Source organism: Perognathus longimembris, chromosome 1 (genome assembly GCF_023159225.1).
Source record: "Perognathus longimembris pacificus isolate PPM17 chromosome 1, ASM2315922v1, whole genome shotgun sequence".
Lineage (NCBI taxonomy): Eukaryota > Metazoa > Chordata > Mammalia > Rodentia > Heteromyidae > Perognathus > Perognathus longimembris.
Window position 1 is genome coordinate 103,875,913 of NC_063161.1, and position 27,111 is coordinate 103,903,023.

At 44.7% G+C, this 27,111-nt stretch overlaps 1 protein-coding gene across 1 annotated transcript in view; it reads left to right on the forward strand.

Annotated features, from left to right (window-relative positions):
• Positions 1-15,579: 15,579 nt before the first annotated feature.
• Spin1 (spindlin 1) overlaps positions 15,580-27,111 on the forward strand; it is a 57,246-nt gene continuing 45,714 nt past the window's right edge. Inside the window, exon 1 of the mRNA XM_048338101.1 lies at positions 15,580-15,701. The gene's annotated coding sequence lies outside the window, so the exon portion shown is untranslated. The remainder of the gene's footprint in view (positions 15,702-27,111) is intronic.

Genomic DNA, 27,111 nt, shown 5'->3' on the forward strand with positions numbered 1-27,111 from the left:
CCCTGCTTTATATCTAGGGCAGGGGCAAGGGGTGTGGCCAGGTGGATTAGGAGGTGACCTCAGGGAAAGGGGAGGTAACTGCCTCCAGGTCTGCAGGTTACCCAGGTAACTGGGTGGAGACTTAATGAGGTGGGGGCATCTACATGGAGCCCTCAGGGAGAGGTCCTAACATTCCAGCCTTTTAATAGTTATGAAAAAGGGCGAAGACTCTCTGGCTGTTTCCTGCTGGCAAGGGGCAACAGCATTAGGGGTAAAAGGCAGAAATGTGGCCTCTCCTGGAGAAGGCGAGCAGCAGGGTCCCTTGGTGGTAGATGCCAGTCCTTGAATGAAGCCTGGAAGAAGTCTCATGAGGCAGGGGCTGGGCAAAAAAAATATTAAGGCAAAAGGAAGGGCTTAGGGCACAAAATTAAAAATTGGGTGACTTGGACAGTTCTTATACTCAGGTATGGACATTAGATGGACAAGCTACTATCTCTTGATCCCCTGGCTCTGATTAATTTTGAAAGGGTGAGACAAAGTGACTCCATTTTGGATGCGATCATTTTCCTCTTACTCCACTCCATGATACTTGTTCCCAGAACTGGCTGAGTCCCAGTGGTCTAGGTGCTTGTTGCTGGGATGGCTTGCCCCCCGTTGGCAGTCACAGGATTTGAACTCAGGGCCTGGGCACTGTCCTTGAGTTTCCTTTGCTCAAGGCTAGCATTCTACCACTTGAGCTACCATGCCACTTATGGTCTTTTCTGTTAATGTGGAGCTGAGGAATCAAACTCAGGGCTTCATGCATGCTAGGCAAGCACTCTACCACTAAGCCATCACGGCACCATATATGTTAGGTTTTTAAAGTAGGTAGCCGGTAAAGGAGAACACCACGCAGTATTCAGGCAGGAGAGAAAGGTCTACAGGTTACCCAGGTAACTGGGTGGAGACTTAATGAGGTGGGGGCAGCTACATGGAGCCCTCAGGGAGAGAACCTAACACAAAGTTACAAAGGGCAAAAGAGTTTATTGCCAGCAAAGGAAAATGGCACCGGAGTGCTCTCTCAGGGGGTCTTTATACCTTCAAGCAACTAAGGTGGGAGGTGCTCTGTTTGTCCCTCAGGCATCATCAGCCAAGGGCGGAGTCACATTGCCAAAGGGCAGATCTTATGTTTGGGCCGGGCATTCTATGAGTTTACAGTTTCATTTTCAGTTTTCTCATTGCTAGTATATAAATATGCAACCTATTTTGTATATTGATATATCGTACAGCTTTGCTGAACTCTTTTTTTTTTTTTTTTTTTTGCCAGTCCTGGGGCTTGGACTCAGGGCCTGAGCACTGTCTCTGGCTTCTTTTTGCTCAAGGCTAGCACTCTGCCACTTGAGCCACAGCGCCACTTCTGGCCATTTTCTGTATATGTGGTGCTGGGGAATCGAACCCAGGGCCTCATGTATATGAGGCAGGCACTCTTGCCACTAGGCCATATCCCCAGCCCCTGAACTCTTTTTTTTTTTATTATTAGTTCTAATAGTTTTTTAGTAGATTCTTTAGGACCAAATGACTTATACATATGAAAGGAGAAAATGTTATGGAGTTCAAGGGAGGGGATTCCCCATCCATCCAAGAGTCCACCACTCAGAGACAGTCTCAAGCAAAAAGATGAAAAAAGATGGATTTATTGGGGAAGTAAAAAAGCGAACTGACCCACCAGGGTGGCAGCCCAGACTTGAAGCTGAAACTGCGACCAACCGTAAAAAGCAGGCTGATGGGCCAGGACTGCAGCCCAGACTTGGGGGCTGGGACTGCACGATGTGGGGCCGTGCTCAGGGTCAGGTTATAAAGGCAAATACCACATGGTCAAGCCAGGTCACACATAGGTGGCCAATGGAATTACAGTCTGCCACATAGCAACTGTTTGAACCAACCTATCATTCTAGTTAGAATTGGTAAGTGAATTTGGTGGGTTCCCACATGATGCAGGCTGATACACCTACTCATGGGAGCCCACAGGTTTAACCTTGAATGTTCCATAACCCAGGTGGTCAAGCAGTTTATACAATCTTATCACAGGGAAGGGAACCTTTCCTGGACAGGGCAGGGCCCTCAACTCTGAAGCTCTGGGGTGGGGGAGATCTTAGTGAAGATGGGGTCAGCTTCTGCTTTCTCTAACTAATCTGAGATGGAGCCAGTCTGACATCCCCCCAACATCAACTCTCTCTCTGTCCTAGAGATTGAACCCAGAGCCTCAAGCTTGCTGGGCAAGCAAACAAGGGGTCTACCACTTGAGCTATATACCAAATTCTCAACTCTTTTAACAAGAAAAATGCACATCTAATCTATTATGGATTATAAAGAAAATCTAATAAACCGATAAAGATTTTAATTTTTGACAGCATTGTATAATGTTTTTTTTTTGGGTGGTGGTGCTAGTCCAGGGGTTTTAACTTAGGGCCAGGTGCTACTTTTTATGCTCAAGGATACTTGAGCCACACCACCACTTTCAGCTTTTTCTGTGATTAATTGGAAATAAGACTGAGACAGTCTCACAGACTTTCCTTTTGAGGCTTCAAACCATGATCCTCAGTTCTCATCCTCCTGTGTAGCTAGGATTACAGGTGTGTGCCACCTGTGCCTGGCTATGGGTATTTTTAAAAACAAATATTCAGTCTTTATTGGGTGTTTCTGCTTCTAGGAATGTATTCTAGAGCAGCTATCATTTTGTTTGGGTATATAACAGGTGCTTAAAAGCTGCTTCCAAGTCTGGGAATGTGACTTAGCAGTAGAGAGCTTGTCTAGCTTGCATGAAGCCCTGGGTTCGATTCCTCAGCACCACATAAACAGAAAAAGCCAGAAGTGGTGCTGTGGCAGAAAAGATAGAGTGCTAGCCTTGAACATTTTTGAAGCCAGGGACAGCGTGCAGGCCCTGAGTCCCAAGCCCCAGGACTGGCAAAAAGAAAAAAGCTGCTTTTGCTGAAAAGCACTGACTTTTTACTTGAGGGTGTAAATTAAGTAAAATCAAGAGAAAAGCATGAGGTCCCTGCCCTCATTTGTTATTAATTTTATCTAAGCCATCCACCATCTACTCACCTTGGAATCCTGATATAACTAGATTTGGCAAGGATGTTGCATACCAGATATCCAGGTAGGCCTTGAACCCACAAAAATAGTCACTAGCACTCAGTCAACTGGGCCAAGAGTCTTTATTTAGCTGTGCACAGCGTTTGCTGGCTACCACCGGGATGGTGACAAACAGCGCCAGGGCCAAATAGGGCCGGGCTTTTTAAGGGCAAGTATCACACGTACCACTCGCAGGTGGTCGTGGGATAAGAGTCACATTTACCACACACAGGTGGTCTGGCAGGTTAGGCAAAGCAAGGAAGCAGAATTACTGTTAGTGATTACAATTCCAGTAAGCCCCAGCAATCAAAGCAATACCATTTCAGGAAATTCCAGTAACAAGGCAAAGCAATACAACTTCAGTAAACTCTGGTGAACAAGGCAATGAAAACAATACAATTTCTGGTTCTAGGTGTTACTAGTCTTAGCCTTACGCTTTCTTTTCCAAGAACTTCCCCTAAGCTGAGTGGTCTTCCTCATTCCTTTCTTTTGCCTAGGTCCAGCTGCTTTGGGCTCCTGTTATTTGGCTTAAGTTTGCCCCTCCCAGGCCCACTACCTTATCTAAGCCTGCTGTTTCTAGGGGCCCAAAGAGTGGGCTTCCCCTTCACCTTTCACTTGGTTTCCACAAAGGACATTTGGAAGAAAGTGCTCCAAAGGAAGGGCAGGTCAGAATGTCCTCAGGACAGATATAACAGATGTCTTTGGACCCCTCCCAAGATAAGGACTGAGATAATGGTCAATCAAGCCACCCTAGACCTAGAGTATTAAATCATTATACATGCCACTCTTCCAAGGTCTCCATTGCTTTGTCAATTTAAACGTATAGCTTATGTCTCCAAAGACAGCTGAAGATGAACCAAAGTGCTCTCTTCTCATGGCTGCTTGTGACACATAATAAACTTCCTTCTGTTATGCCAGATTTCCGGTCCCCAAAGACCACCAAGGAGCCAATACCGATGCAAATGCAGAGTCTTTATTGCAAGCTGGAGCCTGGACTCCCAACTGTCACCGACACAGCAGATCTGGATTGAGAGTCCTGGCCCTCAGATAGGCAGGGTTTTTATTGTGATTATAAAAGGGGCAGGGTATTTCCAACTTGGCAGATACTTGATTGGATGGCATTTAGCAAGCAAGTCTTGTCCTATTTCTATTGGCTTTCTACCCTTTCAGTTATCTATTTTGGCTTTGATATCGGGAACTGGCCTCAATATCAGGAATTGACAACAGGTGGTCACATAGCACTGATGCAGGGGGTTAGTGCAGGGGGTAAAGCAAGTCACAAATGGGTTAAGCAAGCTGTTTACAGAAGCAGAATATTGTGGTCAGGTTGACCTAGTACCAACTTTATTTTAACAATTATGACCATGTTTTCCCATTACCACTGTTGTGCCAAGTCGCAAGACCACCACCAAGAAGACCACCAAGACTCAGACATTCCGAAATGCAATAGCAAGGCAAGACTTTATTCAAGCGGGGCCGCGGCCCGGGCCTCATCCTACCCACTGACACAGTGGAGGTTAGGAGGGAGCCTCGAGCTACGATTACACAGGGCTTATAAAGGCAAAAAACAAAGTTACAACAGTCAGGTGTTCAAGCAAGCAAGATTAGGACACAGGTACAAATCTGATTGGCTCAGGGTTCGAGGCACCTCAGGGGTGGTCAGAATTAAGCATTCCCAGCGGTTAGAGTTCTAGACTGACTGGGCCCTAATGGGCTTATCCTGGGTCTGCTCACAGGGCCTGCTTATCTCAGGTTCACGTGGTAAAGTGTGGTTCACGTGGTAAAGTGGGGCCTGACTTCAAAGTCTGGCACTTCATTTCCCCCTTTTTCTTTTTGGTACCTTGGTAGCCAATCATGGCTCCATTCTGTCCATTTCAATGGCTTGCATGTCTAGGGGATGATATAGAGGTAAGGCATGGGCCAGTAGGGCCCAATGTAGTAACCAAAGGGCCTGTCACCATTTCTCACAAGTACAGTCTCTGTACCTCTGTTTTGCGTGCCTCTAGTTTATCCTGCTTCATCTTCCCCAAAACAACTCTGGTCCCTTGGTTTTAAAGGGGGGCTGATAGGTGAAGATCATCCATCTTCTGTAACTTCTTCAGGCTGACTCAGGGGCATTGACCTTACCTAGCCAGGAACCTATAACCTTAGTCTACTTTACCAAAGGACTGCAGGATTACCGCAAACTGAAAATTAACTTTCATCTATACAGACTTACCATTAGCTGTAGAGTGTTTAGTATCCAAATGTAAGCAACAAAATAATACATAAACTTCTCAGCTGTGCTCTAAGGGTCGGGTGGCTATACCCGTATTCCTGAGCAAGCCCAAAACTACCTAAAATAAGGGGGTCACCTCACTTTGGAGTGAGCTGCCAAAATAACATCAACACTAGCCAGGGTAGTAAGGAAAGAAGGCAAAAAGAAAATTATAACAATATTCAGTCTTTCTTTTCTTGAGGCGAAGGCGAAGCGGCTGAGTTGGGTGCTTGGAAACCTCCCATGTTCCACCATGGTAGTTGTCGTCCTGGGCAAAGGGGTCAGCTGGCCTGGCGTGGAAGCAATGAACCCAAGTGGCGATGCCGTCTAGGGTTCCTTCCACCGTGGTTCTAAGGATTTCAGTCCCCTGGTCTGAATAAATGGGGGGTAGGGACAGAAGCAGAATCATATAATGCCTTAAGTTGGGGTCACATTCTTGTGCACGAGCTGCAAATAATCGAGTTTACACAAAAATTCAGCATCATTCAAATCAGCAAGCAATTCAGTCTGAAGGCTAGGGATAATGGGCGGGGGGTACCCGTACATTATTTCAAAAGGAGTAAAGCCAAGCTGATAAGGGAGAATTTCTTACTCTAAGCAGAGCAAAAGGAAGGAGTGACACCCAGTCTGCGCCAGTCTCTAAGGCCAGTTTAGTTAAAGTTTCTTTTAGAGTCCGATTCATTTTCTCTACCTGTCCTGAACTCTGGGGTCTATAAGCACAATGCAATTTCCAATCCGTCCCCAGTGCAGCGGCTATTCCCTGACTTACTTTTGAGATGAAAGCCTATCCGTTGTCTGACCCAATGGTGGATGGGAAGCCATACCTGGGTAGGATTTCTTCCAGGATCTTCTTAGCCACTACATTCGCGGTCTCATGCTTTGTTGGATAGGCTTCAACCCATCCTGAAAAGGTGTCTACAAAAACTAGCAAATATTTGTATCCAAATTTTCCAGGTTTAAGTCTACTTCCCAATACACACCTGGCCTATCCCCACAGAGGCGAGCTCCTTTAGTAATTTGTTGATTGGGGGCATTGGTAAGCTGACAGGCCTTGCAATTTTTAACAATATCTTCAATAAGTTGATCTCCTTGTCTAATTTTCACTTTGGAGTGTCGGAGCAAGTCCTGCGTTTTTCGGGTTCCCATGTGAGAAGCTCTGTCCAGGGGTTTTGTGGGCCATGGGAATTTTCTTTATCCACTCCAAGCCTTCTTGGGAATACTGGGGCACAGGAGGCAAAGCTCATGGCCCTGGGTCTACTAAAGTCTGTTCCCAGGAACTCTGACTTGTCTGGTTGATTTAGGCACAGGGATTTTCAGCACAGTCTACGTGCATCTGACAGCCAACACTTGCTCTCCTGACTGGCTGGGGAACTGATCTCTGATGACCTAAAAAGTTACCTTTGCAGGGCTTTAACAGATCTCAATAAGGACACAATCTCAGGTCTACAAGCTTTCTTTCCTAAACAGATGTATCAGCTTAAAATTCTCACTGCCAGTCAGAGCTTTGAGTAAATGCGGGGGGTTGAGATTTTAATATATCCTCTCATTTGACAAACTTACCCTTACTACCCACTATCACAGATGACTGGCAAGTTCCTGCCCAGTAGACAGACATGGGCATTAGAAAGGCATGCTTACAAACTATTCTTCTAGGACTTTCCGGCTTTGATTAACTTTTGAAAGGCCAAACAGGAGTGACTCTAGGATCTGACACCATCTCTGCCATCCAAGCAGCGGCTTACTGCCTCTGGATGCTCCATCACTTTTGTCCCAGGAGGAGTGACTTTCCACTGGACTTGGACTCAGGGCCTGAGCGCTGTCCCCCAGCTCTCCAGATCAAGACTAGCACCCTACAACTTTGAGCTCCACACCACTCCGTTCCCAGCACTCTGCTAGCTGCTTAGAGACAAGTCTCTCACAGGGACCTTTCTCTGCCCGGGCTGGCTTCAAACAGCCGATTTCAGATCAGTGAGTCTTACAAGAGGCCACTTTACTCCAATTATAAGCAACAAGGTAGTCCACACAGAAATAGTTTTTAAGCATGCTCTCTTATCTGGAACTTATTAAGGGCCAGTATTAGATCTTGACAAACTTGTAGAAATCACCTGTGCTTCTCTGTGGGCCTGCTGGAAACTGTTACAAAAAACCTACAAAGAAGCTGGAATGGCAATTAATCATTTTGGTAGCCATAATTCTCCTTTTCTCACTTTGCAATAATTATTTAGGACAATTTTACTTCCAAATTTCTTATCTAGAAATGTATTCTTGATTTCCAAAGCCTTTTTAACACTAACACAACACTTTAGCTTTTATCCGCATCGGAAAAACTGAAGCTCACAGGCATTCTGAAACCAGGTGCCGCCCTTTGCCTATGGGCTGCTTGTTTCAAAAGAGCCTTTTTTTTTTTTTCTTCAGTCCCAGTTACTGCATGGCATGAAGACCTTTGAATTTTTCCTTAATGCAAGAATTACAATTAGAAATACTTATCCATTCAGCTTTCCAATATATTAGTGAGAAACATTGGCCCATTTTGCCATTTCTTCCTACATACATAGAGTTAATGAGAGTTTACTTCTATCCCCATTAGTTTAGTATATATATATCCTTTTAAATCCAAATTTCTGACACTTAGCTCTGATTTTTTTTTAAAATTTTAATTAAAGAACCCTGAGAAATCCTTTAAAGCAGTTGGTAATGCCCAAACTTGATGACCCTTTGAATTTAAACTTAAACTTAGTTTTGCATCATACTGCAGTCTTGAACATGTTCACACTCACACATGCACACACATATACATTTTCAAAAGATCTTAAAGTGCGCAGAATAAGCATCGGCCGTACATTTTCCAGTGGCAAGAGGTATACAATCTTACTCCTGCAACACCCAAATTTTAAGACAAAACTTTTAACAAATGATTTTAGCATTCTCCAGCCTCATTTTCCAGGGCTTGATAGTCTTACTAAAACCCTTCTTGGTTTTTCTTTTGTCTGAATGGCCCAAATGAGGGGTGTAGATTAGGTGTTGCAAAGTCCTGCCTCCCTCGGGTGGCCAATTAGTTCCCTTAAAGATGGGCCATTCTGACTTGCACAGGGTGATCCACTTTTCCTTCTTAAGGGCCACACTCTAGTTCTGAGCTATCTCCTTAACCTCCCTCCAGTGAGCTAGGATCAAGTCTAGGGGCCTAGATGGAGGTTCCCATGATAGAACGTTACCCATAGCTCTGATCAGATGTTCAGTCCAAAAGGCTACAAAAAACAAAACAATTATAACAATACAAAAGGAGGAAACACACAGGCAAGAACAAGAACAAGAAAAACTACGAGTTGGAGATGGAAATTTCCCAAGTTCGCCCACAGCCTCCTGCAAGGGTGCAGAAGGAGTGGACTTAAGTTGAAGGCGGGGCTCCAGGGGTCCCCCTTCAAGGGTGGAGAGTCTCCCCAGGATTGCCGAATAAGCACGTCTGCTTCAACAACCCCTTTAAGAAATAAGCAAAAGCAAAACAAACAGACACATTACAGGACAAGACAAATGAACAGGGCTGTTTTCTTACCTTGGAGTCTGGGTCTCGGGGGTCTCTGGGGCTATCCCAGACGAAACCCCAAATGTTATGCCAAGTCGCGAAACCACCACCAAGAAGACCACTGAGACTCAGACATCCCGAAATGCAATAGCAAGGCAAGACTTTATTCAAGCGGGGCCGCTGCCTGGGCCTTGTCCTACCCACCAACACAGTGGAGGTTAGGAGGCAGCCTCGAGCTACGATTACACAGGGCTTATAAAGGCAAAAAACAAAGTTACAACAATCAGGTGTTCAAGCAAGCAAGATTAGGCCTGCTCAGGTTCACGTGGTAAAGTGGGGTTCACGTGGTAAAGTGGGGCCTGACTTCAAAGTCTGGCACTTCACCACTAAGGAAGCTTGAGCGGACTAAAACAATCCAGTACTCAATCATAAGTAAACCAGCCCAATAGTTACCATGGCATTTCTACTACTATTATGGTTATTTCTATAGTCTATGACTATGATCATTTTTTACTGTCCATTACCATGGCTGCTACCCAGGTATAGAGGTGAATAAGTGCTCCCTACATTTTTAAATGTCAAACTATAAGAAACTAGTCTCATGGGTGGGGGTGCAGCCCTCTATCATGGAGTCATCACCAGGGTTTAGAAGCTGTTATAATTTTAACACTAAAACTTATATTTAGTTACTCCAGTTTTCAGGTCAGCCCTATCACTTCCTCTTCACCTCACCATATCTCTCATAATATATCGTGGCAAGTGGCTGGATCTGACACACAGAACTCCAAGAATTTAGGCCTGGGGTTTAAATATCTGGTTTCAGGTACAGTAAGTACTCCTAGGGATATATAAACAATGCTGAAGGAACATGTGATACACAGGCAATGTTTGATTCCATTTAGATACAGTTCTAGGATAGGCAACATGAATCTGTTGAGAAAACAACTGTCACCATCCTATTGCTTGATCAAAAATCCTTCATATTGTTTCTCTAAAAGATGAATACTTCCTCCTCAGTTGAAATAATTCTTATTCTCCAATAGAACTCTACATAATCATCAAGTAATCTGTGGCCTTGCAGTTGGAAAACTATGGTTATGTTATCCTTCGAATAAAGCACTCCATCAGTTCAAATCCTGCCTTCAACAGGGACCTTCTAGTCTCCTATATTTAAAACTTTTCCCTCTAAGTTCTCTACATAGTGCCAGATTGGTTCTACAAAGTTTACCCCCAAAATTTTACTGAAATCGTCAATTGTTTCCTACCATGAGATTCCTTTATATGTGTGAAGTTGTGCAGAGAATTTATTTTAACCTTTGACATAATGTGGTTAAATACCTTAAATTCTCCCATGTCCTGATATCTGAGACTCTTCACAAGCTGTATGTAATAAATCCACATTCCTGGATAAATGATGCATTCATTTATAGTAAATAGTATTGAAACCTACTGGATTCTAGGTGTTATGCTCAAATGCTGGACCCCCACAAGGACCACCAGAGACCCACACCAATGCAAAAGCAAAAGGAGTCTTTATTGCAAGCTCGAGCTTGGTCCTCCGTGCACTGGGCAACCAGTGACGCTAAGTGGCCCTGAGGCTAAGGCTTCCAGTTGTTTTATACATTCTTTGGGGAAGGCAGGGACTTAGCATACATCATAGCATCTTTTAACAAATCAACACACACCGCTGAAAAATTATAAAATAATCCTAAAGCATGTTTGGCGCATTTGGTAGCGGGAAGGAATCTGGAAAGGGTCATTGGTCAGATCAAGGGACCCACGCATTTAAAGTTGATTGGTTAAGCAAGGGGGATACGTGTACAGCTGCAGGGTTTTAATTAGATACTGGAAACCACACCTGGGTAGGGGAGTTCTGGTAACTCCAAAACTTGTTTTTCTTCTCTGCTGGCCACTCTTATGGTTGTTTATGGTTTTTAGGGCTTACAGTAAGGTCAGTCAGGTACAGAATGGGGTCTTAGTACAATATGGAGTTTCCTAGGTCCTTAGCCACAAAGCGGTTTACAGAAGCAAAACTAGCAGTTAGTAACTACAAAACGGTGGTTACCATTTTTAGTTTCTCACTAGGGAGTCAGTAAACAGACCAGTATTAGTGTAATAACAAGGATCAGACATTGACAGTGTTATATAGGAATTCAGTCACAAGAAACAAAGACTTTTGTCACAAAGTCCTGCAGCCCCCCCTGCAGCCCTTAACACTGTTGGAAACTGAGCCACGAGAGTAGTAGAGGAAAGAAAGAGCAGAAAAACAATACAAACAAATCAGATCAACTCCAATGGAGAAATGAAGTGGGATACCATGGTGACCAGAAAAGCAAGAGACTTGAGGCAAAGTGTAACGATGCCTAAGCTAGTCTGAGCCTAAACATGATCATGGTTATAGAGAGGCACAGGACTGACAGGTTCAGTAACCTAACCTTCAAGTCCCTGCCTGTAGGAATTCAGGCATGCTCATCACCAGAGGTGGGACTTGACCTTACTCTACCAAGAAGATAAAGTGCCAGTTAAATCCAATTCCCTATCATCTACCACGTGGCCAAGATGGCACTGGTTAGACCTGGTATCCTTATTTCAACAAGACATTGTAAAAAGAATGAACTGTGGTCAGGGGCGGCTTCTGTGAGGTCATCACTTAAAGATGAGTGAAAGCTTTGCTCAGCTTCCATGAAAAACCACAGGTCCTTGAGATACACTCAGAAGAAGCACTTTAGTGTTTCACATAAAATGTGTCTCACAAGGTTAACATTTCAGAAGGGATGTTTTAGTATCGAAACCAGATTTTTAGTTAACATTCTCAGGCCCAACGTCCAGGAATTCCAAGTTAGGTCTACTTCCTCACCTTCATAAGTCAAATAGAAACATCGTGAAGGTCAGAGAAAGGAGATTTATTTTATATGGCAGCCATGGGAAGACAGCACTTTAGTACTTCTTTAGCTGTCTCCAAGGGTATAGACAATTGGCTTTAGGTTAAATAAGGAAAATTAGGCATAGAAGGGTGGAAAAGGGATGTATAGTTAAAACAGTCCCAGGTCACAGGTATGGCCTGCTTGACCAATTGCTCAATCTTTGTCCCTGGAGGAATGGAATGGGAACAGGAAGAAGTTGCCTGGTTGACCTCCTGAGCTTTTGGAGGTTATTTCTGGAAGATGGTTACTGGTTACTTCAGTTACAAAAAAGGTGTGGCCTGTATGACGGGCAGTTTGCCTTCCACAAAAGATACTTATCCATAAATTTTCTCTTTCCAGAAGCCTAAGGTGATTGCAAAGGGACTTCGGTAGAGAATAGCTCAAAGGCCACAGATACAAAGCTGAGGGACTTTTAGTTAATTCACATAGCTCAGGAAAAGCATCTTTTAGGTTGCCTTTTATAGTATAACAGGTTGAAGTAAAGAGAAGTGGGGAAGAGAAAGAGAAATGTTTCCAGCTCCTCATGAAGGAAATGGAGGTCAAAGACTCAAAATGCCATATCCTACCTATAGCTTTCATTCTGGTCAGTCTAGCAACCTAATCCTTATAGAACTGTTTTAGGTGGGTAGGAAGGGTGAGACCTACCCCCCAGGCCCAGGTTTTGCTGACATGCCTTTCATTCTTTCTACCTCTATCTATTCAAGAATTCTCAGATTCTTACCATTTCAAAGGAGAATGCAGTTTTAGATAACTCCTCTCACACATGGTAATATTAATGACCAGAAAAAGATGTGGTGGAAAGGGAACTTAAATGCCTTTTCAGATTACTTCCTGTTTTTAACTTTTGAGTCTAACCCTTTTCATATATAAAAAAAATTCATTTTCTCTTCCACTGTCTATCCTGCTACACTACGGTGAGTTGAGACTCAATTGTTTGGATTTCAGGCAAAAACCACTGGTACCTGGCGAAGCTGAGAAATTTAGTAACACTCTCCAGTATATATAAAATCCACCTAGAAAGTTCCCCAATTGTTCTTCAAATCTCAGCTTTTTCCTTCAGATCAGTTGATGGACTTGGCTGTGGTCTTCTTTGGTCCAATGCCCTAATTTTCCTTCTTCCTTCCTTTCTGTCTTTCTTTCTTTATATACATATTTTATTTTATTGCCAGTCCTGGGGCTTGGATTCGGGGCCTGAGCACTGTCACTGGCTTCTTTTTGCTCAAGGCTCTACCACTTGAGCCACAGTGCCACTTCGGGCTTTTTATGTTTATGTGGTGCTGAGGAATCGAACCCAAGGCTTCATGCATGTTAGGCAAGCACTCTTCCACCAAGCCACATTCCCAGCCTGAAAGGAAATTATCCCAGAAGACCACACAGACCATGGACAAAGTCATGTGGAGCAGAAGAGTTTGCCAGCAGAGCGAGCAAGGCCTCATAAAGGAGTAAGGACCTTTATACCCTCATGCAGCTAGGGTGGGCAGTGCCCCACCTTTCCCTCAGGTATCATCAACAAGGGCAGAGTCACACTGCCTAGGGCAGATCTTATGTCTGGGCTGGGGCATTCTATAAGCTTACACAGCCCACTAATTTTCTTTGTATTTTTCCTGATACTGGCTTTTTAAGAGATCACTGAAGTTTTTTTTTTTTTTTAATTCCTTCTCAATCTAGATTTATCTGAGTTTTCCCTCACTTTGCCTCAATTTATTTTTTGGCAGGAATATATGGATGATATAGAATACTTTGGACAATCATAGCTCTTGAGTATAGCTCTTTCTGATGGTAAATTGTGAAATGATATTGGCTCCATCACTATTATTATTTTGTGGTACTGGATATTGAATTCAAAGACTCTTGAGCGGTCCTGGGGTGTTAATTCAGGCTCTGGATACTGTCCCAAGCTTCTCTGCCCAAGACTAGTGCCCAATCCGTTTGAACCACAGCTCTATTTTAGGGCTGTGTGTGTGTGTGTGTGTGTGTGCGCGCCCGTGCACGCCCGCTGTGGTGGTGGCTAATTGGAGATTAAGAGTCTCCTTGACTTTCCTTCCAGGGCTGTCTTTGAATCACAATCCTTAGATCTCAGCTTTCTGAGTAGGTAGGACTACGACATGAGCCACCAGTGCTGGGGCATCCCAAGTTCCTGATAGTCCTGTGGGCCTACTGATGGGAAATTTAAATCGGGTTGGGAGAGGGGGTTTGCTATTGGCTTCTAGTGTGATGCTGCCAAACATTCCATTATACACAGGACAATCTTTCTAAAAAAGTCATCCAACAGGTAATCCTAGCATTCTGGAGGCTGAGGCTGGAGGCCAGACTAGACACTCAAGGAGACTGTCTTAAACAAAACAAAGAAAGCAATCTTTCTATAATTAGCTTAAGTGGTCAATAATGTCGAATGGAAACCCAAGGGGGTCTCACCAATGACATGCAGATATTCTCACTAGTCTTCTTTCCACCATACCCTCCTGGTTCCTGACATACTCTGCTACAGAACATTAAACACACAAATTAAAGCTAATCATTTCTCAGGATGGACTGATTGTATCTGTATTGAATGAGCCCATCCTGAGCCTGCCAAGTATGTCATCTGAGACAAATATTTTAATTAGTGCAGGTACATATTAATCTTATGGGGGGAGGGGTAAAAGGTGCCAGTAAAATCCCAAAGAGCATTGCTAATCCACGATTGTGCTGCAGGTTGGCGTGTACCAAGTGCTTTCCAATAACGGCTTGTAATTTGACCTGACAACACTGTGGGAGGCGGCTTTAAAAGATGCGGCCATGCAGTGGTACTCGAGGAAAACAGGTCTGTGACCCGCTGGCTCCGGACACTAGGCTAAGAGGGACTGGAGAGACAGCCAGGCTGGATTTAGAGCCAGACTCAGCCTCCAGATCCCTCACTCCACTCCGCAGGAAGGAAACCCATCCTAGACGCTTTTTCTCCCCCTGCACGCGACCAAAAAAATACCCGAAAGGCGTCCTCCTTTAAGCCGAAGTCAAATGAATTTACGTGCGACCGTGGGAACTTGAGCGCCTGACCTTGCGAGGGGAGCTGGGTAGGTGCTGCAATGGAGGTTGGAGTATGCAGGTTTCTGGCCTGGCAGAAGCCAGATCCCGGTCCTTACCCAACCCGGGCTAGGACTTGAGGGTACCAGCCAGGCGGAGGGCGGCCGGGTGAGAAGCGATTTTCTGCGCGGAGCCAGAGGTGCGCGGTGACGACGCCGCCCGGCCCCTCCGCAGTGCGGTGGAGGGAGGACGGCTCTTTTCAGGGGAGTCACGGGGAGCAAATCCATTCTTTTAAAGGGCTCGCATCCCGCAGCCCCGAACCTGGACGGTGGGGCCGAGCTGCGGGGTTCCGCGTCGTTGCGAGCGCAATCCCGCGCGCGGCCGCGCCATGTGATCCACCTTCATCCATCTTCCCGGCAAGCGAGGACGGGCGGCCGACATCTCTGGACAAAGAGGACGGTGATCTTCAGAAAGCCCTCCTACGGCACGAAAACAAAACCCTCCAGGCTTACCCGGAGCGGCCGCGCCCATGCGGGCTCCACGCGGGCTCCGGGAATCAGAGATTCCGCTGCGCAGACCTCCGCTGCTTTGCAGCCCGCACCTAGCTTTCCCCAGCCTGTGCCCCGCCCTCCAGGTGAGCGGCGCCAGGCCCCGCCTCCGCACTAGTCCCTCCCCTCCATGCGCATGCGTAATACGACCGTCGGCGCCAGGCGCCGGGGCGGCGCGGCCGTCGCAGTTCGGCGGGCGCAGTGCGCGTGCGCCGTGGCGGCTGGGGGGCGGGCGGCGGCCGCGGCAAGGAGCGGGGGTGGGGAGGAGCCGTCTGGCTCGGGCTGGGCCGGCGGGAGCGCGAGCGAGCCACGGCGGACCCTCGGGGTCCGCGGACTGCGGCCTCGGCGGCCGGCAGGTGAGATGTGCGGGTCGGGCGTGCACCACGAAGGGCGCGGGCTCTGGGCGCAGCGGTGGTCTGGGGACTCAGGTGAGCGCGGGCCCGGGGCGCATTGTCCGCGGGCGGCGCCCCTTAGCGCCCCCTGCCGGCCGGGCGTGGCGGGCCCGGCACAGCAGGCTGGGCCTGGGGCGGGCGCGCGCTCCTTTGTTCGTCGCCCCCACCCGGTCCCCGCCGCCCCCGTCAACATGGCGGCCGCCCACCCCCACCCCCGACCCCCTTCCCGGCTCCCCGGCCCCTTCGCCCGCGCTTTGTTCCGCGCTGGGCGGGGGGCTGAGGGCGGAGGCGGCCGCCCGCAGCTTCGCGGGCGGGGGAGCGTTGCGTAACCCCTGCCGGTGGGGGAGGGGCGTGGCGAGACCCCCGGGGTCGGGTCACCCGGGGGACGCGGCTCAGCCCCGCGCGGCCGCCCGGGGCGGGTAGCTGCGGCTCCGCTGCAGCTGCGTGTTCCTGGGGGCTCGGGGGACGCCCCCTCCCGGTGCGCCCTGTCGGGGGGCGCGGTACCCCATCCTGCGTGACCTTGGGTGTGCGCGCAGGAATGCGCCCGGATGGTTGTGCGGTGCGGGACCGCGCCGCGCCGGGGGTCGCAGCCCTCCTGCGGGTTTGGTGCGTGCTGGGTTTCCACCGGGGGCTTCACTTTGAGGGATGACATCCGTCATCAGTGTCATTGCACGGCGCATCGCAAAGTTTGTTTACGCGATTGTTTTTATATTGGTGTGCTTTTTCGTCGTGTGTGAATTTGATTTCGGGTTTTGCAGAGGATTTCCCTACGTGTGGAAGTGGTTTTTGGTTACGTAGCATGTGCATCAGAAAGCATTAAGAGGTACCTTTAAGTCTTTTAAAGGATTTCACAGTGTAATGTGACTTGTGCCAAAGACTGTATCAATACTGAAATGTGGAAAGACCTCAGTAACTTTGTTCGAATTTCCTGGATGCAAAACTGCAGTCTGAAAGGGGTGTTGGGAAGGAGAGTAATTGCATTTTACATAGCTTTTGTTAGGCAATGGAAATTAAGCCTCAACTTGGGGAGAGTGCTCCTATGAACACTTTTTCAGAGGTGGTGAAAATTTGGAGCCGTCAAGTGAAGTGAGGCTACTTCAACTCATCTCTCTTACCATCTTCTCCACTCCCTAGCTTTAGTTAATGGGCAGACATACACACACACACACACACACACACACACACACACACACAAAGTGCAGTGGCTAGTATCCTCAGATTTGATAATTATATAGTAAGGTTGCACAATATGTTTATGTTTCAATTTTGGGTAGCATTAGTTTCTTATGGGAAATAGAATTTATTTATTTTTTTTAGTAGCAGAGTAGTGCTAAAACGATTATGAAATGGGTCAGGCAAAAGGTCTGATTATATTTTACTCATTTTTTATTTATTGGGGATAAGGTTTTACTGTATAGCCTAGGTTGACATTGATTAGTGCTCCTGCCCCACTTTTGGTAGTGGGATTACAGGTGTGTGCTGCCATGCCCAGCCATGAGGTCATGCCCAGCCACTTTCTACTGCTATGCCCTGCTACACTGACACTTGAGTATGGAATGATGATGAGAGAATTGTGTACAGTTGAATACAGACACACTTTTTAAACATTTTCAATTAGATTGGTTGACTCCTTGAATATGAAACCGGTGGATAATGGTAATGCTGACTGGCCTGCTTTTGAGTGTGCCTGTAACAGCAATAATATTGGCAGAAGTATTGAGGTGACTGTGTGTGTGTGTGTTGGTACTAGGGCTAGAACTTGTGGCCTGGGTGCAGTCCCGAAGGTTTTTGCTTAAAGCTTAGTCATACTTCCTCTAATGGGTTTTTGCTGGTGAGATAAGTCTCACAGACTTGCCAGCTCAGGATGGCTTCCAACTGTGATCCTCAGATCTCAGCCTCCTTTAGTAGCTGGGATGATTACAGTTGTGAGCCAGCAGCAATCTGCCTAGGTGACATTCTTTGTCAGAACCTTGCTAGTTCTGAGATTGGAGATACTACCCGGAAGATTGAGGTTCCTCCAGTAGGTAGCTTTGGGAAGCAGTGCTACTCTTTCCTTTTAGGGTCAGAATCCACACTAACATTGGAGGATCTGAGGAGTGTTGCAGTCTTGTTCTCCATATTTTGCCTCTGAACTGTTTTTCTTTTGTTCTTGGTTCAGTATCAGTGAAACTCAAGAAGTCCAGTGGACAGTGGATATTCCTTGGAATAGCCTTTGCAAAATGTGGGTCATTGATGTTTTTAAAGAATAAAATGACAGTGTAAAGATCTTGCCCATGTGATTCTAGAACTAGACATTTGATTTTTATAAAATATCTGTTCTAATGACCTGAGCAGGGAAATTGGTTTTATTTTATTTATAGGTTTATTTACTTTAAAGTTTTTGTTCTTTCAAACCTAGGTTTCATTGTGTTGTCCAGGCTGGCCTCAAACTCCTGAGCTAAAGTGAAATCCTTGGTTTCAACTTCTCTAGTGGCCTGATCTACTGGCTCTGGACTTAGAAACTAGTCTCAGACCAAAAAGGGCCAAAGAAAGAAGGAACAAAAAGGACAGATGACTTTAAAGTCACTTTCTTAATAGGTGGGGTGCAGGGGACATAGCAATATGACAATAACTGATTACTTCAGTTACTTTTTGTAAGTATTAAAGCCGAGGGAACTTTGTTATGTGGATTAAAACTGGCCTGATAGGAAATGTGGTTGTCATCTCCTGAATTCTTTGAAGGTCAGTTAACAGCTTGGTTTCAATTTGGTTACTTGAGTATGACTCCATTTTGATATATAGTCCAGTCTTGGACATAGTACAGGAGCCTACTAGGAAACTAACAGTGACCTCTTGTGATTCTTCACAGTGTCCTGCTGTATCTTAGAAAATGGTGCCCCTCCCTTACTTGGGAACTGAGAGTTCATGAAATTAAGGTGTTTTGTGTATGCCTTTATGTTTTATGGGCACTGTATCAAGTTTGGCTCTTACATTGATAAGAGTGTGACTAGGCTTAACTGGAAGAAGGTTAATTATAGTGTTTTCAGTTTCCAGTGGCGTACCTGATTACAGTTAAATCTTCACTGCTGCACTCCTTAATTGTTAGCATTCTTTTTTCACATGCTAACTTAGAAACACATACAACATTTGAAAAAGGTAGTATGGTGTCTTGAAAAGGATTAAAGGTTGCAAATAATGCCTTCCAGAATTCCTAAGCCATTAGCAGAATCTCCATTTGTGGAGGAGCATATAAGTATAATAAATGTTAATTTATTAGCTGGTTAATGTGTATTCCTTTTCTTTTCCTGAATGAGAAATTGGAAGAAGAACATGAACTATTTTGCCAATTGTTTTGTTCAGTCTGGAAAAAAATAGTGTTGTGTGAAGGATATGGGCTCTGAAGTGGCAAGGCCATACAAGTCAGGACCCTTTTAGCTGAAATCAAGCACAAAGCTGCGTAACTGATTCATCGTATAGGTTTTTAAACCCTCCATACCTTAAGCTCAGCCTGGCCTGAAACCTATCATATATGGCTGTTAGGAGAATTGAATGAATCTTCCAGAGTTCCCAGTACAGTTCCTGAAATACAACAGTTGGTGCCAGTGGATGTGGATTTCTTCTCCCTTCTCCTTTTGAAGTTTGTGTCACTAGAGTATTTTTTCCAAATTAAAGTAAACAGTTTTCTTGGTTATGTGTCAGTATTTGGTTTAATTAAGTTACAATTCAGAGTTAACATCTTTTTGCCAATACTAGAATTTGAATTCAGGGTCTTGGCATTCAGCTTGCTTGTGCAGTTGGCACTTTACCAGCTAAGCCATGCCTTCAGCCTGGCTCTTTGCTGTTTGTATATGAAATCTTGAGACGTTTTCTTTCCTGGCTTATAAGTTAAATCTTTACGTGGTGCCTACTTTCTTACTTTAAATTGTTCTATGCCCTTCCTAGAACAATTCTTGTATGATTCAAGTTCGTAGCCAGAGGTGTGTCTTTACAGTCTTGTGGGGAAGATATGCATACAAACCATGAAGGAATTTTATGCTAAAGGATATCTGGGTATTAGAGTAGGGAGGAAATATTAGACATCTTGTATTAGAAGAAAGAGAACAGAAATCTACAAGATGGGGGACTACAGAGAAGAAGAGTTGGAGACCATCCAGGATTTCTGTACTGGAGAGTCCAGGTTATGTTTTGCTCCTGTGTGGGTGGGTGTGTATCACTTCTAAGGAATGAGAAGATCTACCTCATCAGGTGAAAGCTTTAAAGGCTGTGAAGTAAATAGGGCTCCTGACATGAGGTAAATGTCCAATGACATTTTGATGATAACAACACTTGTAGATTTGTATAACTGCCTTGGGGGGGGGGGGGGGCGCTTTGTGTGCTTACCAGCTAGTTCTGAGGGCCTCTTGCTCTTCCTTGGCTTTTTCACTCAAGACTGGCATTCTACCATTTGACCTGGAGCTCCACTTCCAGCTTCTTGCTGGTTAATTGGAGGTAAGTTTCCTGTAGATTTTTCTGCCTGGGCTAGCTTTGAACTGCAATTCACAAATTTCAGCCTCCTGAATAGCTAGGACAGGCTTGAGCTACCACCAATACCCAGCTGGGGCTAGATTTTGAATATTATATTTCACATGAATATAGTTGGTATTTGTTTGTTTACTTTAAGTTGGTTACAACTATTGAATGTAGGGTTAAGTTGGACCTTGTTTTAGAGCAGAATAGAAGGTATGCTGAAGAATTGCTGGTGTAGCCAGGTGCCGGTGGTTTATGGCTATAATCCTACCTACTCAAGAAACTGAGATTTGAGGATGGTGATTCAAAGCCAGCCTGGGCAGAAAAGTCTGTGAGACTATCCCCAATTAACCACCAAAAAGCCAGAAGTGGAGCTGTGGCTCAAGTGGTAGAGTGCTACCCTTGAGCAAAAGAAGCTCAGGGACAGCACCCAGGCTCTTGAGTTCAAGCCTCAGGACTGACACACAAAATAAGACTTGAAAAATTGCAGGTGAGCATCTCTGGCCTCTACCATAGCCTTTTAGAGAACTGAGTGGTCACTGGAGGATGAGGTTTGTCTGGACTTGAAGTTTAATAACATGAAAGGTGTCATCTACCCATCATGGATGTTATCCAAATGTTGGGGTAAGGCTCCTCCTCCCCTCTACACCCTCCAAGTACATGTTGAAACAATAAGACATTTAAAATATGTATTTGAGATAATTTTGGATTATCACTTTGTAAGATAAATGTTCAAAAAACCTTTGTAGTTAAGTCATCCAGTTTGCCTGTAGTTACATCCTTTCTGTTGCTAGCCTGAGTTGAATGAGAAGGAAAGGGAGGGAATCTGATTTTTTGTTGTTGTTCTTGGTTGTAGGACTTGAACTCTGGGCCTGGCTCCTGTCCCTGGGCTCCTTTTGCTCAAGGCTAGTGCATAACTCCACTGCTAGATTGTTTGAGGTTAATCAGAGATAAAAATCTCCTTCTTCTCCCAGAAGAAGGCTTTGAATTATTATCCTCAGATCTCAGCCTCCTGAATAGCTAGTTTAAAATTTTTAGCTTTTTTGTTTTTGAGAACAAGATCATATTTCCCAGACTGGCCTTGAACTCACTTGAAAACCTTTTGTCTTGGTCTCAGAAGTGCTGAAAGTATAGATATGCACTGCCATGTTCATCCTGCTTTTAGTTTTTATTGTGCTTTTTCACCATGTAAAATATTTATGTGGGCATTTATGCAGTTCAGAAAGCAGAACTGTTTTAAGGAGTCATAATCCTTGTCTTCTGTTCCCTTTAAGTTTCCTCTTGCTCTAGTACTATCATTAGTTTTGCACTATTCTTCTGAGGTTTCTAGTTTTGCAAATAAAAGCACACACTTCTCTTTCTTACGCCACACACACATTGCTATTCTTTCTATTAACTAACAATTGCCTCTTGTTTCCAAGGGTTCTGAATCCCAGGACTCAACTAACCATAGGTTGGAAGTATTTGGGGGAAAAAATGTATCTGTTAGTGAACAACCAAAGATGTAGTTTTCTTGTTATGATTTTCTATACAATACATATAGCATTTGTACTGCATTAGTTATTACAAGACCGCTAGAAGTGGTCTTAAAGTATGTGAGAAAGGATTTGTATAATCTTATGCAAGTGCTACCCCACATAAGGGATTGTAGCCCCTCAGGACTCTGGCAACGTGGTGGTAGCACAGGTGATGGTGGAGTCATGGATATTGAGGAAGGGCTAGCTCTGAAGATCATTTCATTTAATTCTGTTATCTGTGCTTGCAACCTATTTTTTTTTTTTTTTTTTTTTTTTTTTTTTTTTTGTCAATCATGGGGCTTGAATTTAGGGCCTGAGCACTGTCTCTGAACTTTTTCACTCCAGGCTAGTACCACTTGGAACCACAGTGCTACTTCCTTTTACTTGCTTTTCACTGAGTTCAATGCCTTTTCTATTTTTCTTAAGTATTTACCTTTCATTATGGCTGTTACTTTTGCAAGTTGATCTGTGACAGCAAAACTAGTATGAATTTCTTTTTTGCTCACAATTTTAATGAGAATCAATTCTTACTATAGCTCTTTGGCATATGATTTTTTTTTCATTTCTTAATTCTAGAACATTTGCCTTTTCATTAAAGGAGGCATTATTTTATATTTCTCTTCATTTGGCATATCCAATTTGCCACCCACCATCACTGTTTCCTGTACTTTAGGGTCGTTATTAAGTAAAATAAGAATTGGTTGGGCACATGTACTTTGATTCTGCCACCAGTGGATTTGATAGCCCAGATGGGCTACCAGTGCCAAGTAGTGTATATAGTGTGGTCCCACGAGGCAGGGGATGATTGGGCAGGACAGAGCAGGTAGCATAGGATACCGTCATGCTACTCAGAACAGTGTACAATTTAAAGGTTCAAATTGTTCCACTTATTATTTTCAGTTCGCATTTACCCACTGATAACTGAAAATGGAAAGTGAAACCATGGATGAAAGAGGACTGTAATTCCTTTGGTCCTGTATACAACAATGTTCTCTGCTTTTTTTTTTTTGGCCAGTCCTGGGGCTTGGACTCAGGGCCTGAGCACTGTCCCTGGCTTCTTTTTGCTCAAGGCTAGCACTCTGCCACTTGAGCCACAGCGCCACTTCTGGCCATTTTCTGTATATGTGGTGCTGGGGAATCGAACCCAGGGCCTCATGTATATGAGGCAGGCACTCTTGCCACTAGGCCATATCCCCAGCCCTGCTTTCTTACCTCTAGCCTTACTGGGACTTTCTGTGCTCACTGTCCTCTCCTTCCATCTTCATATTTTTCCTTTTCTCTGCCATGTTTTTTTTTTATTTCAAATATGCCTGTGCTGGAGCTTGAACTCAGGGCCTAGGCATTGTCCCTGAGCTTTTTTGCCCAAGTCTTGTGATTTACACTTGAGCCATAGCTCTGCTTCTAGCTTTTTTGAGGGGGGTGGGGGGTGGGTACTTAATCAGAGGTAAGAGCTTCACAGACATTTATTCTTACCTGGGCTGGCTTCAAACTGAGCCGTAGATTTCAGCCTCCAGAGTAGCTAGGACTACTGGTGTGAGCCACTAGTACTCGGCCCCATTGTTTCTTTTTGTGTGGAGAGATTAATCTTCACTGATGCCCATTGCCTGCTACAACTACCAGTTTTCTGAGGTTCTTGAAATTTTTTTCTTGACCTCCCTAAAGTTAAATCTTACTACTTTTAAAAATTGCATTGTTATATTGCCTTAGTTTAGTGTGGAGAACAGAGTGCAAACTGCCCTGCACAGAAGTCTAGGGTGAAATGCTTAGGCAACTGAGCATTTAAAGGGCTTGGTCTGCTCCGCAGGTGCCTATCATGGTATTATTCAGGAAATATTATCTGTGGCTTTGGCTCCTCCCTCTCCCAATATTGGGGTTTGAACCTGGGGTCCTACACATGCCTTAGCTAATAAATACTTTACCATTGAACTACATCCCAAGCCCCGTATTTTTTCCTTTTCAATATTACATAGGCTTTAGTCAGAAATAAAACTACTAGGGTAAGTAAATACATGGATGTATGTTGTGAGGAAAGCTGTCTTTTCTATCGAAGTGTGTTGCTTAAAGTTCCTACTTTGGCCTGGTGGTTAAGGAAAAGGATTTTTGAATGTAAAGTTTTGCCTTAAACTGGTTTCTTTTCAAGGTGGAATTAATACACCTGTTTGTTCAAGAAATAGCAGAAGTACCGGGCATTGGTGGCTCATGCCTGTAATTCTAGCTACTCGGGAGGCTGAGATCTGAGGTTCATGGGTCAAAGCCAGCCTGGACAGTAAAGTCCTTGAGACTCCAATTAACCACCAGAAACAGAAGTGGTGCTATGGCTCAAAGAGGTAGAGTGTTAGCCTTGAGCAAAATTGCTCAGAGACAGCACTCATGCCCCTGTTCAAGCCCAGGACAGATAACAGGAAAAAACATTAGTAGAGGTTGTGAGTATGTTTTCAGATTATTTAGGTACTGTTTATTTCAAAAGTCCCCTTAGGTAAATACATTTTACCCTATTCAAACCAGTCATGGGCAGATTAGGAGCCTGAGCTCAACCAGTCTAAGCAGAGGGCATGGCCTCCTGCATTAGGGATAAAAAGAGGAGCAGCTTGCCTGCACTGTGTGCTTGCTTGCCAGATTTTTAGCTGATGGCATACCCTTCTGCAGAAGTAAAATTTGCCTTGCTGAGATAGTTCTTCATTTTTCTGTCTATCGTTGTGACTCCAGTGGTTCTTGGAGAGCCTATTTATAGCAGTGTATTATTTCAAGGACTTGATACAGTCAGTTGAGTTTACACAGACTGTGAGCTGGGTAAGCTGTGGTCTTTGTGCCTGATACTGGAATTTGAAGTGAAGAGAATGGACACTTGGGAAAGGAAGTTGAGTCCAAAGTAGGGAAGATTGAGCTGGAAGTCACATGTAGGGTGAGGGGAAAGCTGTGCCAGTTCTGATTGCCTCTGGCTTTGGTTGAACAGGTGTCCTGTAAGAACAGGCCCTTGACAGGAAGCTAAATACATACATCTAGCTCAGGGGCTACAGGGGGGAGAGGTGAGTCAGAAATTGGCCCCAGAAATGGTTGCACAAAATTGCTGCTCCTCCTGCCTCCTCCATCTGCTGTGCAAGACTCTTAGGGCCTACCCAAGCCAGAAGCATATGGGGAAGGGGATTCTGAGAAATGTAGTTCAGCAAAGTCCTAGTTTTAAGCCCTCCTTCACCCCAGCCCCCCCCAAAGACTTGGATGTTCTTTAAGGGACTGCCATTAAAGACAGGCAAATAAAATTTCCGTTTTGTTAGTAGTGAGAGGATTGATTGGGAAGGAACAGAAACTTAAAAATGGAACTGGAGGCACATAGTGAAGAGGCTGTAAGTTAGTCGGGGGCTGGAGTGCTGCTGTGCTGCATCTTGTCACTGAGAGCAACCTGTCTAGCCATACCTCCCCTGCTGCTGGCCTCCTTTTGGGCAGTTCCCACCATTACTCTTGTGGGTTTGTGATGGGTAAGCCATGAGGAGGTAAACTTACAGTCCAAAAAGTCTGTAGTTTCACCATTGAAACAGGAACCTCTGGTACTACTTGTGGAAATGGATCTTACGGCTGTGGGTAGTTATGGAAAGACTAGAAAGATTAGACAGAATTTATTGATAAGGACCCTTCAGGTGGCGATTCTAGACTCTGAAGTGTAGGCTACAGCAGTTTAGTGGTTGGTTGAACCCAAGCTAAAGGAAGTTGAAAATTATGAAAGCAGAACTACCTTGGAATTCTGTTGAAGGAAAGGATTCGGAGGCTTAGAGAGAGAGAGAGGCAGGTTGATGTGGATTTATCATGTAATGGGATACTTGCTCAGCACTCTTGAGGATTCAGAAGTCATTCCGGATATTGCAGCTGTAAGAAATATTTGTAGCTGGGAATGTGGCTTAGTGGAAGAGTGCTTGCCTAGCATGCATGAAGCCCTGGGTTTGATTCCTCAGTAGCACATAAACAGAAAAGGCCAGAAGTGGTGCTGTGGCTCAAGTGGTAGAGTGCTAGCCTTGAGCAAAAAGAAGCCAAGGACAGTGTCCAGGCCCTGTGTTCAAGCCCCACACTGCACCCTTCCCCCCCCCCCCAAAAAAAAAGGAAGAAGGAAAAGCAAAAAAATTGGAGGAGAGCTCCAGTATTCTTGAGAGTGCTGGATATTCTCCCCTGGATGTCAGAAATTACTGTGGGGCTCGGTGCTACTGACTGAACTGGCATTTTTTAAGTATAATGAAGTTGAGGAGGGTGGCCAAAAAAAAAAAAGGTGAGTGTGGTTGCTATAGTGGACAGCTGTGTCAAAGCTGGAATCAGAACATGTCTGGGCTATGGTATTGGCCAGTTGATTATGCTATCCCTAGAACTAAGATATAGCTTTGGAAGTCTGAATTGATCTGTTTAAGTAGAAAAGCTCTAGATCTAGTGTTAGATCAATGCTCAGTTGATTGGTCTGACCAGAATTGTATTTATGTTGTGAGTATTGAAGATGGGACTCACGGTCTAGTGCAAACTAGGGAAATGCTCTACTACTGAACTACATCCCTGGCCCCAAACAGTTTGTGGTGTAAATTTGCAGACTTCAGTTAGTTTACAAACCCGTACAGTTTGAATGAAGGAGAGAAGCCAGATCTCACTCAAAAGATCATTTGTTGTTTTTTAATAGAGTATGCTTGGAGAAAAGGATGCAGCCTACTTATTTTATTATTTGTGTGTTCTACATGACTATGTTTGCCTAGATTTTTCCTCTTATCCTCTCCACCTAAAAGCTTAAACTTTTTTTTTGATTGGATAACTTAGGTTTTTGGTATAACATTTACAGACAGGAAGTGGTGCTGTAGCTCAAAGTGATAAGTGCTAGCCTTGATCAGAAAAGCTCCGAGACACCACCCAGGCCCTGAGTTCAAGCCCCCACGACCACAAGAACAAAACATTTACATAAAAGTGTACACAGTGAAAAATATTTCTTCTCTCTTGTCTCCTGTTAAGCATGTGATCTTGTGGGCACTTCTGTTATTAGTTTCTTAAATAATCTGTACATAAACCTTTAAATGCTCAGGAAATACATTCTGACATACTTTATTTTTAAAATTCCTCTAAAACAATTTTGCATCCCAGAAGAAAAACAATACCACATAACCTTTTTCCTCCATATGTAGATTTTTTTACTTGAGATTTTATCCCACCTGCCACAGGAAACGTGAACAACTTTGTTGAGGGTCTGGATCACTGGCTCATTCTGTTGTTGACAGCATCTCAAAATTCAGAGAAAGGCTTGAAGAGCACACAGCTTTTGTGAACTAGACACAACATTCAAAAGCTAAGCAATGTTTTTGTAGTTAGTTCTTTGAGATAGGATCTTGGTCTATTGACTGGTCTTGAAGTCCTGG